This window comes from Sorex fumeus, unplaced genomic scaffold (genome assembly GCF_029834395.1).
Source record: "Sorex fumeus unplaced genomic scaffold, SorFum_2.1 ptg000070l, whole genome shotgun sequence".
NCBI lineage: Eukaryota > Metazoa > Chordata > Mammalia > Eulipotyphla > Soricidae > Sorex > Sorex fumeus.
Genome location: NW_026606127.1, coordinates 2,444,505 through 2,464,229, shown reverse-complemented (window position 1 = coordinate 2,464,229; position 19,725 = coordinate 2,444,505). Strand labels below are relative to the sequence as shown.

Genomic DNA, 19,725 nt, shown 5'->3' with positions numbered 1-19,725 from the left:
GTATACATAGAAATAGTTCAAACACCTCTCAGATATTCATGCTATAATAATTAACAAGGGAAGCGTTTTTTCCTGAAGCTCTATGTAAGGATAATATATTGCCAGGAAGAATGATAAGAAGTTGTTTCTCTTTTTCACAGATTAATACATTAGAGATGAAAACTTTTATACAAAGGAATCTATGATCTTGTCCTGTTGCTCTGTTTTCTTGTCATCATTCCATTCTCCCCCATGACCCTACTTAATCAGGGCTCTCGACATTTCTCAGCAGTGTCACCACATAGCCTCAGAGCATGCATTAACTGCAGGTAGCTCACAGCTCTCATGTTTGCCCCCCATCCAAGCCAGAGCCATCCTTCTGAAACCAAGGATATTTGCTGAAGGCCAGTTCTTCCTTGAAATGGCAGTCATGGTTTACCTCTTCTTAATCATTGTGTTTACATATTTAGATGAATGTCACTATACTATTGACAGGTATTTTCCAAACTAAGAAAAGCATAAACATTTCCCTTTCCCCCACGAATTTTGGGCTAGTTATTTTCTATCCACTGCTAATTATATGTGATAATAAGGAAATAGATCTGAAGTAAAAACAAGTACATTTGTCAATTTGGTGCCATGACTAGTCAGTCTGAGTATAAGTATATATTTCTAGAAAAAAAAAAAGCAGAAGAAAAGGAGTTGGTTGCTAGCAAAGATTGCCAAACCTCTGCCAAGAAATCCTTTGAAAATAATAATTCTGACTATGGACTGAACATGATTTCCACTCAATGCCTCTTTTGCAGATCACAACACCCAAAAGGAGAGAGAGAAAAAAAGGAAATGCCCTGCCACAGAGGCAGTGTGGGATGGGGGGGATCTGTGTGAGAGGGATACTGGAATACATGGTGGTGGAAAATGGGCACTGGCGGAGGAATGGGCATTTGATCATTGTATAATCGAAACCCAAGAACAAAAATTTGTAAATGTACAACTGTACATTATGGTGTTTCACTAATAAAAATTTAAAAAAATAAAATAAAATAAAAATTGTTTCGTCTGCCAGAGATCAGCAGATGGGAACCTAAGTGAAGGCAAAAGATTAAATCGGTTGACTTTTATTTTTCCTTGAGTATATTAATTTGATTTTGGAGTCAATTTATATGACAGTTCATCAAGACACAAAAATTTTCAGCACTTCTCTTGTTTAAAAGTATAGTGTTACACCATATCTCTCTCACATTATTTTTATTTCTGATAGTTTGACACAAAAGATAAGTCAAAATCATAGATAAATGTAAATTATTTAAATACTGTTTTGATTATTTAAAATTACATTATAGAATTACTAGAATTTCATAAATTTTAAGATTATGGATAATCAACATGCATGTATCATATTACACTCACAATTGAAAGGCCTCCTCTGTCATTCACTATTGTTCAGTTTTTCTACTTTGATTACACCTTTCCATCTGGTAACTAAATAGTCTTATAGTTCTAAAGTTTGTTTTTATGGCTTTGAAAAGATCCAAATTATACAATTTTTAACATTGGATGAAACTAGAGTATATCATGCATGTAAAGTTAGCCTTAAGGAAAGGAACAGATACAGAGAGATTTTTCTCATATGTGGGATGTAAAGACACACAGCAAGGTAGCAACAAAGGTTCAAGGACAATGTAAGGGGAGAACTGATCCACACAGTTGAGTCAGGGGTTTGGGAGGGAGGGATTCTGGGGGTTTGGGGGAGAGGGAGGGTTTATTTTTTGAGACAATGAGGAGTGTCATGTTGTAATAATGTGTATGAGGAACCATTGTTAATTGAATTATAAATCATAGAATATTAATATTGTTTTAGACGTTTGTCTGTCTCATTTTATTCTTTTAATTTGTTTTCTCCATATGCCACATATGCATGAACTTGTATGATGCCTATCTTTCCCTGCCTGGCTTATGTCACTAAACATATTATCCTCATGTTATGCTTTTTTATACAAATAATAAGAAGATTTCACTTCATATAACTGAGTAGGATTCCATTGCTTTACACCCTTTCATTTTCAAAATTTGGGGTTTAAAACATACAAATATTGATTTTAACAATGCTCTGGTGTTTTAAAATTTTTAGTTCATTGAAGAAAAGGTAAAGGCCCTCCCGTTGATCGTCGATTTACTCGAGCGGGCCCAGTAACGTCTCCATTGTAGACTTTGTTGTTACTGTGTTTGGCATATCGAATACTCTCGGTAGCTTGACGGGCTCTCCGAGAGTGGCAGAGGAATCGAACTCGGGTCGGTCATGTTGGCCGCTTGTAAGGCGAACGCCCTAACGCTGTGAAGAAAAATAGATTTTATTGAACAACACTTAGAAACTTGTGAAACAGGCATAGGGTGGAATGGAATATATGTTCAAGACAGAACACTTGTTTTACAAAGCAAGCAAGGAGTGACATACAGAAAGGAAGTACGGTATTTCTTTAAGGAAGAACACAAGATTGAGGACCAAGCCCACTCTGGTAGTTTAGGAATAAGAACTTGGAGTGGTATGAACTTAACTTGTACACTTTAGGGGAGAACCTGAGTGAAACAAATAGAAGTACGTTCAGAAGAATGATAAACTGGAGTCTATACTTTGAGTGAGGAGGGTAGAGAGTTCTTTGGGGAGATCTGGACTATGGAGAACAGTAATATTATAACATTAATGATAGTATCTTACCGTGGGATTCCAAAAAAAATCTTTAAGAGTGGCGTCAGAAATGATAACATTCTTAGGTATTTGGATTTCCTGTGGAAACTACTGGAAAGCTGAGTTTATGCTCTGGATGCCTCTGCCTGAAACAAGGTCAACAAATCATGAATGAAAAATTACAAGTTACATGCATCAAGGATTCTGATCCCAGTGGAAGGCTAGCTTTTGGGTGGACAATTTCTACTGCTGGCCTGATTTAGATTCTGATCCTGGGATACGTAACAGAAAGGAGGTAGTGACAGGTATCCTCAGAAGTGAAGCCTCTGAGACAGAATTCATTCATGCCAACTTATGGGTTATCAATGTTTGCTCATGGCTGCTACCATTATAACATGACATTCAATGATTCTGTGGTTTCAATTTACTGTGTCAATGTAAAGATGAAGTTTCTAAATGGAAGGTAAAAATCTGAGGCCCTCAAGATGATGAATTATGGGGAGGCGGGTGGAGCTGGAGCTATAGTACAGCAGGTAGGGCATTTGCCTTGCACACGGCCTACCCAGGTTAGATTCCCAGCATCCTGTATGGTCCCCCCAAGCACCGTGAGGAGTAATTCCTGACTGCAGAGCCAGGAGTAACACCTGTGCATCGTCAGGTGTGACCCAAAAACTCAAAAACAAAGAGATGATGCCTTACCTTTAGATATTTTGAAGTCAAGTAGAAACAGCCAGGAAGCTCACCAGAAAAGAGTTCTCCTGGGTCGAAAACATCATCACCTCTTGCGTGAGAGCATAGAGAAAATAACGTTTCCATTTTATGCCATGTTAAAGCAAGCCAGACATGATCTTGGAAAGTTTGTCAAAGGAAAGCATGGCTATAGGAAGGATAAGATGACAACTGAATCTTAGAGGTAAAATATACAAGTGAAGAAAAGGTCAAGAAGTAGGCGGTACGATGGCGACCAGGTATACTAAGAAAAGCATTTTTTAAAAAATAAAATGCAATGAGACATCAAAAAAGACCTTTTTAAATGTTTAAGATCAGGGATATAACTCAGGGATAGAGCATTTGCCTTCCATTGTATGATGATCTGGGATTGATCCTTAGCATTGCAAACAGCATTATTTTTTAATTTTTAATTTCTTTCTTGCTTGCTTATTTGCTTGCTTGTTTTTCTTGTTTTTTTTTTTTTTGGATCGCACCTGGCTATGCATAGGGGTTATTTTTAATTTTAAAAAAAATATAATTTTTATTTTTTACCTGTGGTTTAAAATGAAATCTAAAATATTTTAGAGTAAATATATGTGAAGAAGAATAAAATTCACGGGAACTATTTAGTGTTCTTAACGATACAGCAGTCAGAATTTTGAGGTTAATTTTATGGGTAGTGCATAAATAATTTTTCCCCATTATGTGGGCTGTCTTTTTATGATGGTCACCATTTTTTCTAAGTTGCAGCAACGTCTTAGTTTAATGTAGTCTCATTTGTTTATCTTCATTTCCTCTTCCTTGGTCAGTGGTGTTTCATTCTAGAAGTTTCCCTTAGCTTTAATGTCATGGAGGGATCGTCCCACATTTTTCTCCATATATCTTAAGAATTCATGTATGTGCTTATAATAAAGTTGTTTTGAAATTTTTATCTTTGGAGATAGCTTGAAATTCAAGTGATAGTGGTGGCATTGGAATTATAGGTGATAGTGATGGTATGTTTGATATTCTTTTTCTTTAAAAAATTTATTATAGGTAAGGTCATATATTTAAAATGGTATTAACATTTATAGTCTTGGTATAAAGTTACCTCATAGCACCACCAGCAAAGTGTCTATTACTCTTCACCCCCGTGATACTATATCAGACCCTATCCTAATAAATGCCTGTATCAGTCCTTTAGAGACCAAGTTGATGAAAATGGTACATATCTAAGTTTATGTACAAGATCCATTCTGCAAAGGTGCTACTTTGAGAATCTATCTCTAAACTGGAGCCAGTTTCAATATATCACTGTTATATATTTTTTCTTTGCTTTTGGAAGTCGTAGGAAGCAAACATTCCCTCCACAGTAGAGTTCCATTCTTGTATACTTGACAAGGAAGGAACTTGACATCATGCTCCTTATAAGATAGTTCACATGAGATGTAGGAGGGGAATAAGTCTTTGAAGTATTTGTCTGGAAAAAGCGAAAACGTGAGAGTGTGAAAGGAAGAGAAAGAGAGAGAGAGAGAGAGACATAAAGAGAGAGAGAGAGACAGAGGGGGGATGGAAAGAAAATGTCTGCCACAGAGCCTAGAGGTAGGTTGGGGAAGTTGACAGGAGGGAAACTGGGGCCATTGGTCGTGGAAAATGGGCACTGGGAGAGGGATGGGTGTTGGATTATTGTATGACTGAAACCTGATTAGGAATAGCTTTGTATCTGTATCTCATTGGTGACTCAATTTAAAAAAATAAAAAAATAAATATATAAATAAAAACAACAAGAACAAAAAAAATTTTAAAAAGATTAGGATCAATGTTGAGGTTAAAAAATTCTTGTCATGGGAAAAGTGATTAGATATATTAAATAACCAGAGTTTATGTGAGGATGATATAGCAGCAAAGTTCTTATGTTCTTGAGGGTGAGGGTATATACTTCTCTGTTTTATCATTTATAGTAGCAGTTCATCTCTCCTTGTTTGCACACCTGAAGCAATATGACTTTTCAGTCTTTTCTCTCAAGATGTGTATTCTATTAAGTCATCTCTTGTTTCTATAACGTTTCCAGAGCTGAAGAAAACTTGTGACCACATTCAGGAGGCCCCAAGGGTACCAGCTAGAGGAAATCCAAATAAAAATACCCCACAACACATCCTGATCAAAATGACCAAAACCTTAGACAGAGACAAAATTCTGAAAGCAACAAGATCAAAGAAAGAAATCTCTTACAAAGGAGCATCCTTAAAATTTACAGCTGATTTTTCTGATGAAACCCACATGGCCCGAAAACAGTGGTGGGACATAGTGAAAAAACTCAATGAAATAAAGTTTAAATAAAAAAAAAGAATTTAGGTATGATATTGAGGTTTTTAATACATTTGATCTGACTTTGTGCCTGGCACTATAAAGAGGTCTGAGTTCAATTTTTTTTTTTTTTTTTTGCCTGTTGCTGTCCAGGTTTCCCAGCACCACTTGTTGAAGAGACTTCCTTGCTCAACTTTATATTTCTTGAGCCTTTATGAAAGATTAGGTAATAATAATCTGAGGGCCAGCGTCAGGATATTTGACTATATTCCATTGATGTGAGGCCTGTCTTTATCTGAATATCATGATATTTTGATTACTACGACTTTGTAGTAGGGTTGCAAGTTGGGGAAGCTGTTCCCTTCTTCTTTTTAACAAATATTGCTTTAGCTTTTCATGGGAGTTTATTGTTGTGTATGAGTTTCAAGAGTATTTAATCTATTTCTTTGAAAAATGTTATGGCTATCCTTATAGGAAGTGCAGTAAATCTTTATAGAGCTTTGGTGTGTATTGCCATTTTGACAGTGTTAATCCTCTCAATCCATGAGCATGGGATGTGATTCCATTTCCTCATATACTCTCTTATTTCGTGAAGTAGAGTTTTTAGGGTTTTTTTTTGTATAGTTCCTTAAAATTTTATCATTAATCACTTAACTTCCCCTTAGTCGTCGATTTGCTCGAGCGGGCGCCAGTAACATCTCCATTTGTCCCTGTCGCGTGCTAGTGTAGCCCAATGACATCTGTTCGAACCGGGAACATGAAGGGCCTCAAACCGATCGTTCATGATCTTGACGAAGAAGTCTGAGCATCTGGAAGGTGGGCGGCCACACGGTCTTTTGACATCCCGGGGAATCCAGTCAGTAACAGCTCTAGTCCAGCGGTCGTCTTTAAATCTCATTACGTGACCAGCCCATCCAATTTTCGACAACTTGGCATAAGAGACAGCGTCCCTGATTCTTGATCGGCGAAAGATGTCAGAACTCCGGATTATCTCTCTCATTTGAGTGAAACCTGATATTCCAAGCATAGCTCTTTCTATTCTTCTTTGGGAGACCTGAATACCATTCTCATCTTGTTTGCGTAGGGCCCAGGTCTCTGAGGCATATGTTAATGCAGGAAGAACAGTGGAATCAAATAGATGTGCCCGGAGCCGGAGGTTCTTCTTCCTCTTAGCTATTTCTTCGACGTTTTTGAAGGCATTCCAAGCCGCTCTCTTCCTCCTGCACAGCTCGGGTGCCAGGTCATTTGTCATGTTCACCTCTCGACTTAGGTACACATAGCGGTTGCATTCGGAGACAGTCATTCCATTGAGAGCGAATGGGGCATCAGGAACAAGGCTGTTTCGCATAAACATTGTCTTCGTAAGATTCAGCTGTAGTCCTACCTTTCCACACTCACGGTCAAAGTCGGCCAGCATTTGTGCTGCTTGGCTGATGTTTGGTGTTATTAAAATAATGTCATCAGCAAAGTGGAGGTGGTGTAGTTGCCGAGCATCTATCTTCAGTCCCATTACGTCCCATTCCAGTCGTCGCATGATGTTCTCGAGGGTGGCACTGAAGAGTTTTGGTGAAATGGTATCACCCTGCCGCACCCCTCTCTTGACATCAACGATCACTTCTTTGTAGAATGGTGAGATCCTGCTAGTGAATCTGTAATACAGCTCACGGAGGATCCTGATGTACTGGTCTTGAATGCCCTGATTGGCTAGGGCTTCAATGACCACTTCCGTCTCAACAGAATCAAAGGCCTTGTTTAAATCAATGAACATTAAACAGCGGCATCTTGAACTCCAGAGAAACCTCAATGAGCTTGGTTATCGCGTGGATATGGTCGATGGTGCTGAATCCTTTGCGGAACCCTGCTTGCTCGTATGGTTGTCCTTCATCTAGTGTTCTGCCAATCCTATTTAGGATGACTCGAGTGAACAACTTGTAGATGACAGACAATAGGCAGATCGGGCGATAGTTGCCAATGTCATGGATGTCTCCCTTCTTGAACAGTAGTACGGTCCTGCTGGTTTTCCATTGAGACGGAAACTTGCATTCAGACAGGTAGCGAGTGAAGAGCCGAGCCAGTGTATTGATGAGTACTGACGGCAGGTTCTTCAGGTGTTCGGGTCTGACCTTGACTGGGCAGGGTGCTGTTGGTTTCTTTACCAACGAAATGGCGTGTCGGATTTCGGAAGGGAGAACTTTGGGAAGGACATATCCATCCTGTGTAATTTGGTATGTCGGCAAGTGGACATGGTTATCGAAGAGATTTGAGTAGAAGTCATGGTAATCTTCTCCATTGCCGTTCTGGAGGATGTGATGGATCTATCAGGACGTCGGAGGGCAGTCATCTTGGTCTTATAGTTGGCGAAGGACAGGCGGGCGTTACGAATACTTTTCCTGGCTTCTGCCGCATCTACCAGTACTTCTGCTCTTCTCTCTTTGAGGTCTTCCTTGATCACATCTCTGCACTGCTTTGTGAGCTCGGATGTTAGCTTGCGGTTGCCTGAGGCATGCGCCAAACCATGCTGGCAAATTAGCTCAAGAGTTTTCGAAGATAGGCCATTTTTTGTGGCTATCTCTCTCTTGGCTTTCCTCACACATTCATGGAGGTGCTGAACCAGTGGATCGTATTCCTCGTCAATGTTGTCAACAATGGCATCTTCCCATGTTGCCGCAATAGTACCAAAGTATAGTTCCTTAACATTTTAGTTGATTCTAATATAATATACTCGATTTTCTGAGGTATTATTGTGAATGGGATTGTTTTTCTCTATCTCTTTTTTTCTCTTTCATTTGAAATATATGGGAAAGCCATGGACTACCGGATATTGATTGTGTAATATGCTACTTTACTAAACAAATCTATTGTTCCCAGGAGCTTTTTTGTAGGTTCTTTGGGATTTTCCAAGTATAGTATCATGTTATCTCCAAATAGTAAAAGCTTGAGTTCTTCCTTTTTTATATGGATGCCCTTGATATCTTTTCTTTTTACCGAAATCCTATGGCAAGTACTTCAAGTACTATGTTGAATAGGTGTGGTGAGAGTGGGTAACTTCTTTTGTGCCTAATTGTATTCTGGGATTCTAGCTCATTGATTTCTGCTCCAAACCTTTAGTTTTCTCCCCGTTGAGAATAATGCTTGCTGTGGGTTTGTGGTAGTTTGCTTTGACTAGATTGAAGAAAGTACTTTCAACTCCCATTTTCTTGAGAGTTTTTCACCATGAATGGGTGCTGGATCTCATCAAATGCTTTATCTACATCTATCGATATGATGATATGACTTTTATCTTTATTTTATTGAGATGGTGTATTCTGTTGATTGACTAGAGAATGTTAAGCCATCCTTGCATCCCCAAGATAAACCTACTTGGTCATAGTGTGTGATATTTTGTTGAGTTTCTGGATTCTCTTTGCTGGTATTTTCTTGAGAATCTGTGTATCTGTATTCATCAAGGAAATAGGTCTGTAATTTTCATTTTTTGTGGTGTCTCTGTCTGTTTTGAGTATTAGGGTGATCTTTGCCTCATAGAAGCTATTTGGGAGCATTTCTGTTTCTTCAATTTCCTGGAAAATCTTAAAAATGTTGTCAGCAGTTCCTCTTTAAAGGATTGAAATATTTCACTATTGAATCCATCTGGGCCAAGGATTCTGTTTGGGGGGATATTTTGACCATCATTTCAATTTCCTTGGTAGTGATAGGTTCAAGTATTCCAAATCTTCTTGGTTCAGCCTTGGGAGGTAATTGGAATCTTTTAATTTATCAATTTGTTAAAGATTCTCTCATTTCCTGCTGCAAAGATTCTCAAAATAATCTCTGATGATCCTATGGATTTCTGTAGTTTCTATTAGGATACCCCCCTTTGCATTTCTGATTCGATTTATTAGAATTCTTTCTGTTTCTTTGAGAGGCTTCTAGAGGTTTATTTATCTTGTTTATTTTCTCAAAGAAACAGCTTTTGCTTTTATTGGTCTTCTGGATTGTATTTTGGGTTTCTAGCTCATTGATTTCTACTATAAATTTTATTATTTCCTTGCTCCAGCCTAGTTTGCACTCCTTTTGTTGGTCATTTTCCAAAATCTTGAGCTCTAATTTATTCATGTAGGCCCTTTCTTTCTTCCTGATAAATTCTGGCAGAGGTATAATCTTTCCTCTTAACACTGCTTTTGCTGTGTCCCACAAGTTCTGGTAGCTCGCGTCCTCATTCTCATTTGTTTCTGGAACCTTTTTATTTCCTCTTTGATTTCTTCTCTAAGCCAACGGTTGTTCATTCCTTCACTTAAGTAAAATATTTCCTTGCTGAGATTTATTCTGTTTGATCTATTGAGAAGTGACAAAGTAGTGTTGAAATCTCCACCTAGTACTGTTTTGCTATCAATGTTTTTCTATAAGTCTATTAGAAGTTCTTTTTAAGTATTTTGCTGGTCTGTCATTGAGCATCTACATTGAGGAGGGTGAGTTCTTTCTGATGTAAAGATCCCATGATCATGCAGAAATGACATTCACTGTCTCTTATAACCTTTAGCCTGAAGTCCATGTGGTCTGATACTAGTATGGCTACTCCAGCTTTGTGGAGGTGTTCTTTTCTTGAATACTTGTTTTCCAGCCTTTTACTTTTAGCCCATGGTTGCTTTGATTGCTCAGATATGTTTCTTGCAGGTATCAGAATGTTGGGTTCAGTGTTCTAATTCATCTTCCTATTCTGTGCCTCTGAATTGGCACATTTAGTCCATAGACATTGAGAGAGATTGTTGTTATGGGGATTTGTGCTATCTTTATGTAGAATTTTTGTACTTGTGGGAATTGCCTTAGCTTAAAGTAGCCATGTTAGTTCTTCTTGCAACAAAAATATGGAACTCTTTACAAGTTTGCATGTCATCTCTGTGCAAGGACCATGCTCATCATTGTATCATTTCAATTTTAGTATATGTGTAACCAAACCTAGTAGGAGTTATTTTTTCTGTTCTGATTAATTTGAGTGTTGTCCTTACTTACCCTATGGCAGACAGTGGTACCTAATCAAAGAAAGTATTTCAAAGCAGCTTGATAGATTTAGAACTTTAATGTCCCAGAAAGAAAAATATGGTTTTTACCATATTATCTTTTACCATAATCAAGGCATCAGTTTTACAAAATAATTCTTTTGGAAGATGTTATATGAGTCCTGTTTAATGCACTTCCCTGAAACCTTCATTAAGACCATTAAACTAGAGCCTTTTGCTGTTCTCACCTCAGTCCCGTGTACATCTCCAGGAAAAGGTGGATGGTGTTGTCTGCACTTTGACCACCTTGAATATAAGTAGGATTTTTCTCCTGAAGGAAGAGGTGAGGATCATATTGATGATTTCATTCCACATTATTATAAGTTCAACTTGAATGGAAGTTGACACTTATGAGGCTCCTGTAAAGGACAGAATAAAGGGTCTCAGTGAAGTTTAATGGCCAACACACATTAACAACACAGATGACTCAAAGCAGCCTGTGTGCATCTTTGTGTATAGTGAGTTTCATATCTAATGATAGTGATTCTCAGTCATGACACACAGGCAAAACAGACCTATAATTAAAAATCTAGTTATCTGAGCAGAGTGGGGTTTCTTAGGTGATTGAACAAGTGTGTAGTAATTTATTACTAAGCACATACATAGTTAGAATGATGTGTACTTTTTGATCTAAAATTAATTCCAAATATGTCTAAAATGACAGTCTCCTGACCCCACACCTGGCTTTCTTCACCAGGGTCCCTTGGAGGCGGTGTGTTGAGTTTCCCTCACCGCGCCGAGCAGAGCTCCGGCACCTGAAGACCTCTGCAACCAGCCATAGGTACGCTTTAGACTACTCTCCCCAAGCTTGAAGGAGCCTCATGCATGAACGAATCTGACAGAGGAACCCAGGTGTGAGCAACCGGGGGATGAGATCTCCAAGGCTGCTCAGATCAAGACTGGGCCCCCTCCAACCAGATCCCCCATCTCCTAGTAGCTAAGTGTTACAACCATGAACTGCCCCTGGAGCCATGTAATCCCATCAATATCCAAGAAACAGAGACTGGATTTTGTTGGTAAGACAACAATTATTGTCCAGTTCTCACTCTGAGAGAACCTGGTAGGCATTTGCGAGTGTCTTGCCCTTGTGTTTACCAGTCATTTACACTTCTTTCAATACATTTTATATATGATCATGGTTTATGCTTATTTTTAATATTGAAGTTTAATACCTAAATACTGATTTTTTTCACAGCACTAATTTATTAAGAACATTCATCCTTGGCCTATATTAATTGCCAGTATTTGTTAGTTTTGCTTGTTTTTTGATTACTTAAATTGGTTTTGGTCCTTTTCTTTCAGGTTGAAAAATTTTGACACAAATGAGTATATGTTTTTCTTTATCTTCTACAGTTTTAAACTGAGAACAACTGTTTGTTTTGTACAAATAAGATACCTGTGCATTTACTATTTCTTCTCATTTTATTTACATTTTCACACATCTCGATTCATCTACAACTTAACCTAGTAAGTGTAGTCATATTGAAAGAAACCACCAATTTTTTCAATCATAGCACTGTAGCACTGTCCTCCCGTGGTTCATCCATTTGCTCGAGCGGGAACCAGTAATATCTTACAACAAATTGTGAGACTTGTTGTCACTAGCTATGGCCTATCGAATACGTCATGGGTAGCTTGCCAGGCTCTTGCTATGTGGACGAGATATTCTGGGTAGCTTGCCGGGCAGAGGAATCGGAATCAGGGTTGGTCTCCTACAAGGCAAATGCCCAACCCGATGTGCTGTAAACGTTATCTAAAATATACTAGTAATAACAAATGTTGTTTCTTTAACAGTGCAATATAAACAATTATTTAGTAATTTTCTTGATTTGTTAATGAAATAGCTAAGCTCTTGAGCATCATGGGAGTATTTTTCTAACACAAGAGTCTGACGAAGGTGAAACTGTTATAACCATCTTGTAGAATTCCATCTCCCTAGCCTGCTTCATTCTACCGCACTCTCTATCCAATCCGATCTTCTTCTGGGATTCTGACCTCCTGATTGGCTAGCCTCTACCTTTCTCCTGCCTACTTTATGACATCATTCTCCCACCAAACGAACCACCAACTGGTAGAATCTTGGGGGTCCCATGTAGTTGTTTGTAAACAAATTTGAATCTTCATGGCAAGTGACGAGTGACCAATGACCAATCACCAGTGAGCAATCGTCTGTACTGAACACTTGTGGTCTTAAGCTGCTTCAGTGTTCAGACGTAATCTCCTACTGTCTCCTCTTCTCGTCTACCTTTCATCGGTATTTCCTCTTCTCTGACCATGTCAGGTAAGGAATAATACTTTTCAAAGTTTTTCATTAGATTTATCATCCCTAAACTTAGCAGTCAAGTAAAAACAGCACATAGTAATGAAAGAAAATATTCAAGTAGAATTTTATAAGCCTCATTTTAGCTTGACTTTGACATTTGCTCTGTGATTTTAGACACTGGCTTACTTTCTCTCACATACAAAGTGTTTTTCCTCATTGATTACATTATATTTTACACATACTTAGGAGCTCAAATACACAAACAAACATACACACACACACGAACATATATATTTATATATATGTATATATATATATATGAGGTTTGATTCTCTGTGTTTCTTTTTCCTTTTAATATAGAATTTTACATGATATTCACTGAAAACAAGTAAATCAGAGACAGTATTTTTACAGAAATAGAAAATATAGATGCTGTGAAAAACTGTTAATATATACTAGCATGTGTTCTCTGTAGTGGTCTCTCCACTTGTATTTATACTTCAGTATTGTGAATATAGTGATATTACAAAGTAATAATCATTGATCTTTGAGATTTCTATTTAAACCAGGTAATAAGAAAATATGGGGCATGGGGAAGGTGCGGAGTGCTGAGCATTAGGGAGGCAAGACCTCTAAGGTAAGCAAGTTTGGGATCACTTTCATCAAACATTGACTAATCGACACCAAGACAATATGAGGGAGAAAAAAATAGGAAAGAAAGAAAGAAGGATAGAAAGAAAGAAAGAAAGAAAGAAAGAAAGAAAGAAAGAAGGAAGGAAAGAAAGAAAGAATAGGGACTTCGATTATCAAGGAAGAGGAAAACGTTTGGACATAAAATTGAAGAGAACCAAAGACTTAACATCAAAAAAGAAAGAATATATATATGAAATATGCTGAGAATAATTCACTGAGAGCAAGTCAAAGAATTTTACTTCAATAAATGTCAGGACTAGAAATATACTATGCCTTCAATAGGGTACCAGTAGGAAAAGCTCTTTATCAGAAAGCCATCCTTCCTGGCTTTTTTCCTTATTATTTCTTAGAACACAGTACTTGGTACTTGACAATTTGGAGTATAAACATGCTTCAGAAATGATGCTCCCCATAAATAGCTAATAGTGCTTATCTAGGGCGGTGGAAGACACAGAATCTTCAATGTTTTTATTACATTCTGGTTTTTAAGTTCATGTATGCGCTGCCTGTTAAAATAAAAAAAATGGTATATTCTAACTTGTATCAGGAGGTTTGATTCATTTGTGTGGTCAGTAGGTTCCAGGTTAAAGCTGCTTGTCATCTTTACAAATATTATTTCATGTGATTTTTTCTTCCTAACATGAGAGTACTTTGATAATAGTCAAGTTTTGTTTTTAGATCCTAAAAGGAAATAGAAAAATCAAGTCTCACATGACTAATTACACATTTTTGTCATATTTGTGAATTCTGAGTTTTCCTACATAAAGATATTTTATGGGATTTTGGTGCTCATTTATTAAACATTGAGAAGAAAGTTTTCCTGTTTGATAAAGATAATTCTAATATAGGCGTTGAAAGTAAATTTGCATTATTTTGTGATCACTTTTTAAATGGTCTTTTCTGTTTCTTGTGTGATCAAGTGAAATCCTCTGCTATGTTTAACACATGTTGTTTGCTGGTTAATATTCAAAGGTACTGATGAGTATAATTTTTTGTAATTTCGAAGTTTCTTTCTGTGTTTTACTCATTTAAAACATTTCATCTCTATGAAATACAATCACGTTTATTCCTATTTTCTTTTTGTTATGTAGTTACTGATAAATCCTTTCTCTTTAATGGACTGGTAAAGTGTCACTCAAAAATCACCTTCTATTCCATTTTTTGGCTAGCAGTTTTTACTAAAATAAAATAGAGTCTTCATATTGTATATGTGGAACAATTTAGTAATAACCTTATTGTACTGTTTTATTTGGTTTTGTTTGGGATGCCATCCACTGTTATTCAAGGCTTACTCTTGGGTCGGTTCTCCATAACATACTGTACTATGCTGCTTGCTACAGAGCCCAGATTTCATTAATATCTACATAATTCTTTTTCAGTTCTGTGATACATATTTTTCATGATGTTTTCTTTACACTTCCTCCTATGTAAATCACATTGAATAGAAAAATTATATTCGTGTATGCATTATTATTCTTAGAGTTATGAGTAACTACATTGTTGATAAACAACTTAAGACACAGAATTTAAATAAAGTTTTCCTTCCAAAAATATTTCTTGGGAAAAACTCAAGTAATGATTTTTGAAATGGATCAAAAATCAGGGTAACCGTCAATGCATCAACAAGATTAAGTTGTATGTGAACCATAAGTAACAGGTACTCACCTGATCTTGGGGAAGTTCCCATAATATCTCCAGCCCAAAGTAACCTGGCGCTGACACCAACTCCAACTCAGGATCAAAAAGGTAAGAATTTTGATCAGATGAAAAGTGGGCTTTCAAAACCTCTGGAGACCTACCAGATCCCAGTAGACCTAGATCATGCAAAGATCTGCAGGTAATGAACACCACTGACACCATCACTCTGAAGCAGGTGCAAGAAAATTCAAGTGGCACTAAGCGGACCTCCCATGCAAAAGGGAAGAACAAAAAGGAGGCTTCTGAACCTCTTGAGGGATAACCCAAGGCCAAAATCCAGCCAAAATTCTGAGAATGCTTGCTGAGGGGAGCAGGGATTGTTTGTAATGCTGCAGTCAGTGAGAGGTGTCCTGTGACCACAGCCAAAACTAACAGCAAATCTCACAAATCTGCCTCCAGCAGGATCAGCAAGACAAAGAGCCATGGGCAGGAGAAGATAAAAAACACCAGAGAAAACTCTAAGAAAGTTAATGAGTGTAAGCAGCTAGGGAACAAGGTCAAGGCAGAAGAAAAGTCCACCATTGGCAAGATGAAATGCAAGGAAACTCAACCTGAGTTTTGCCAAGAGGCAGTTAAATAACCCCGCCGCTACCTAGGCATACACATGCTGGATTCTGTCCAAATGTTTCATGCTCTGGGGAAGAGTGATCCAAAACTTGGAATCTTTTCCTCCGAGGTGCTGAGTAGCTCAAAGAACCCCAAAGATGTCAAGCCATCCTCAGCTCTCAAGCCATGGCTAGGTGCTACACGGGATGGAAAAGGCCTTGAGAAAACTCAGGTCAAAGCACAGAAACCAAGTAGCAGTGCTGATAAACGCTCATCTCCATCCCAGTCTGAGCTGCCACCTCCTGGGAAGGTCAAATTGGTACCTTTGCCGTTTCTTACCATGGAGAATCCACAAGCTGAACCTGTTCCTCGGAGACGAAAATCTGAAGCCACACATCTTCCTGCTGCAGCTAACCCTGCCAAGCCTGGCTCTACCAATGCAGCTCAGCCAAATGCTGCCAATTTTTCCCCGTCAACCACTGCATTTTTGACTGGTCCTTCCAATCCTGCTAAGTCCATTTCAACCAACCTATCTCGACCAGGTTTGCAGAACCCTAGTAGCCGGCCTATTCATCAGCCTGCAGCTTCTAGACCTGATCCCTACAAGACAGCAGCTGGCACTTCTCTACAGCGGGAGGCTCCTCCTGTCTGTGTGAACAAGCGCCAGTCTCCACCCAAACGTCAGAGTCACTTTCTCCTCCAAGACTTCCGTTTCCAACCTAAACCATGGAGAAAGCCCAATGTTCCCGAGCCAGTCATGTCAAAGCCCATCACCAAAGAGCAGAGACCAGAGCGTGAGGCTATGAAAAGGAAGGCTCAGCAGGAGCGTGAGAACGATGCCAAACACACCTCTTTGGGGGAAAGTGCAGTTCTTTATTGAGAGGGAAAAAGAGTTGGACATCTCTCTCTACTATGGCTACGTAATGTAAGAGCTGGAATGGTAGGTTCCACTTTAGGTACCAGATGGTTGCCCTAGGCAAACACTGAAATGCCATACACCATTTATTTATTCTAATTTTTTTTTTTTCAAATTAAAGAGATGCATCGAACTCGGGTCTGCCATGTTGGCTGTGTGCAAGGCAAATGCCCTACCGCTGTGCTATCACTCCAGAGATGCATCATAGTTAATTGATTGTTAATAAATGTTCTGAATTTTGAGATGCTGTCAACTGTGGTTGATTTTGGGAGTGGCTCAGTGTTGAAGGAGGAGCTGGGAAAGAATGGGAAGTTAGATAGAGGAAAAAGGGGGAATAGACAAGACTCTAAGAAATACAAACATGGTCCAGGGCAGGGGAGATACCATGATCATGTAGGTGGTTTTCCCAGGGTGAGGCCCATCCATTGCACTTGGGATGTGCTGACCCCTGCGATTTCCCCAAATGTGGGAAACTCGACTGCATAAAGCCCTTAAGAGGAGAAATTGCATGGGCCTGATGAAGAGTGGGGTAGGGTCAGAGGAAGAGTAAGCTGACAGTGCATTTGCTCTGCAAGCAAGAAGGACACAGTTCAATTCTTGCAATCTTTTATGGTCCCCAGAGACCCACCAGATGTGAAACTTGACCACAGAGCCAAGAGTAAGACTAGAGCACAGTCAAGTATGCCCATCACTGGTGTCCTCGAAAAAAATGGGAGAAATGGCACGGTTTGCAGTTTTCGGTTAAAATAATAAATTTGGAATAGGCTGAGGAAGGCAGATGAGTCTAAGATGATGAGAAGAAAAGTAAAAATTCTTCCATAGAGGCTGTGTTTACACCTCATGGCCTCCTTTGGAAAGGAAGCAAATTTGAGACACATCACTAAAAGTTTTGGGTGGTCTATCCATAAATGATGGTTGGGGAATGCGAACACATACACTGTGGAATAAACCTACCAGATGAGTGATCAATTCCCTCAGAGTCATTCAAGGATGACTCTTAACAAGGAAAAAGCCAAGAGAACAGTTGACGCATGAAGCCTGAAGATCAGCTCCTGGTAGATGCTAAGATAAGACACCATGTCCTCGAGCCCTCTTTTCAGCACCCCTAGCTGCACAATTTCAATTATTCCCAACAATATTCAGAGTTGCTATCATGGTGACACTTTACTAGTGAGTTTCAACAATGCGGTCCATTGCCTATGTAAGTCTTTGAATTTGTAAACTCCCCAAGTTAGCCAAGCCAGCTTTCAGGAAATTTCTGGTGGCGGGAGCTCAAATTATATTAGCTTGAGGGGCTGGTCTTTGGTCTTCCATGGTCCCTGTTGCCTGTAGCTTTCTCTAAACATCGCTTTTAACTGCCGTTCACACAAGAACCAACTTTATAAATGACGTTGTGGTTCCATTGTGGTAGGTACCATACAAAGACATGCATCCTAGGTCACCACTCCCAAAGCAGTTAGTACGAATTGACCTTGAGCCTGGAAGGTTGTGGTAGAAAGAGATGGTCCTAGGAGAGTTAATGTGGTGATGGATGGTTGGAAAGGAAACCGGGAAGGGTAGCGAAGTGGAAATCTGGTGATCATCATGGGATAATTGGTGGATTTTTTTCAAATACGTTAAAATATTTTTGAAAATGAAATTCAAGACAAACATACGAAAATAAGATAGGTTCCAAAGTACAGTTTACATATAAGACCCAGAAAGCTGAAAGGGCTGGCATTCCTTCTGGAGCTTTTAATCATACCGTTTACTAAATATGTTATTTTCACATCAATTACCTGTGGAGAGGAATAGTGAGAAACAGAATGCCACCAGAAAAGCAAACTGGATGACCACCTTCATTAAAAGCCAGGTGGAAGGTGTTCACATGGATCCCAAGTGCAAATATATGTTAACAGGAACATATATTTAACCAACTCTGCTTGGTACCAGTAATAACTTTGTTGAAAATGGGGGGAAATGAAAGCAGTTTCTGACTGACATGAGACTAACCAGTTAATAGATTTTCTCAGGAAAGGGTAGTTGACTGGCTGGGAACAGAAAAACGTGAAAAGTGTTTTGCTACCTTTAATGTATGGCTGGAGGGAATTGATCCCAGAAATCACTTAAAACTAACAAGCTTCAACTCTCTTGAAGGAATGTTGTATTCTTAATCACTTAATCACTTAACTTCCCGTTAGTCTTCGATTTGCTTGAGCGGGTGCCAGTAACATCTCCATTTGTCCCTGGCGCGTGCTAGTGTAGCCCAATGGCATCTGTTCGCTCCGGGAACATGAAGGGCCTCAAACCGATCGTTAATGATCTTGACGAAGAAGTCAGACCATCTGGAAGTTGGGCGGCCACGCGGTCTTTTGACATCCCGAGGAATCCAGTCGGTAACAGCTCTAGTCCAGCGGTCGTCTTTAAATCTCATTACGTGACCAGCCCATCTGATTTTCGACACCTCGGTAAATGAGACAGCGTCCCTGATTCTTGATCGGCGATGGATGTCAGAACTCCGGATTCTTTCTCTCAATTGAGTGAAACGTGATATTCCAAGCATAACTCTTTCTATTCTTCCTTGGGAGACCTGAATACCATTCTCATCTTGTTTGCGTAGGGCCCAGGTCTCTGAGGCATATGTTAATGCAGGAAGAACAGTGGAATCAAAGAGATGTGCCCAGAGCCGGAGGTTCCTCATCCTCTTAGCTATTTCTTCGACGTTCTTGAAGGCATTCCAAGCCGCTCTCTTCCTCCTGCACAGCTCGGGTGCCAGGTCATTTGTCATGTTGACCTCTCGAACTAGGTGCACATACCTGATGCTTTCAGAGATGGTCGTTTCGTTGAGAGCGAATGGGACATCAGGAACAAGGCTGCTTCTCATAAACATTGACTTCATAAGATTCAGCTGCAGTCTTATCTTCCCACACTCACG

At 39.0% G+C, this 19,725-nt stretch overlaps 2 pseudogenes; one reads left to right on the top strand and one right to left on the bottom strand.

Moving 5' to 3' along the window:
- Nucleotides 1-10,497: 10,497 nt before the first annotated feature.
- LOC130036968 (uncharacterized) lies at nt 10,498-10,594 on the bottom strand (annotated as a pseudogene).
- Nucleotides 10,595-17,182: 6,588 nt separating this feature from the next.
- Nucleotides 17,183-17,293, top strand: LOC130037195 (uncharacterized; annotated as a pseudogene).
- The last annotated feature ends 2,432 nt before the right edge of the window (nt 17,294-19,725 follow it).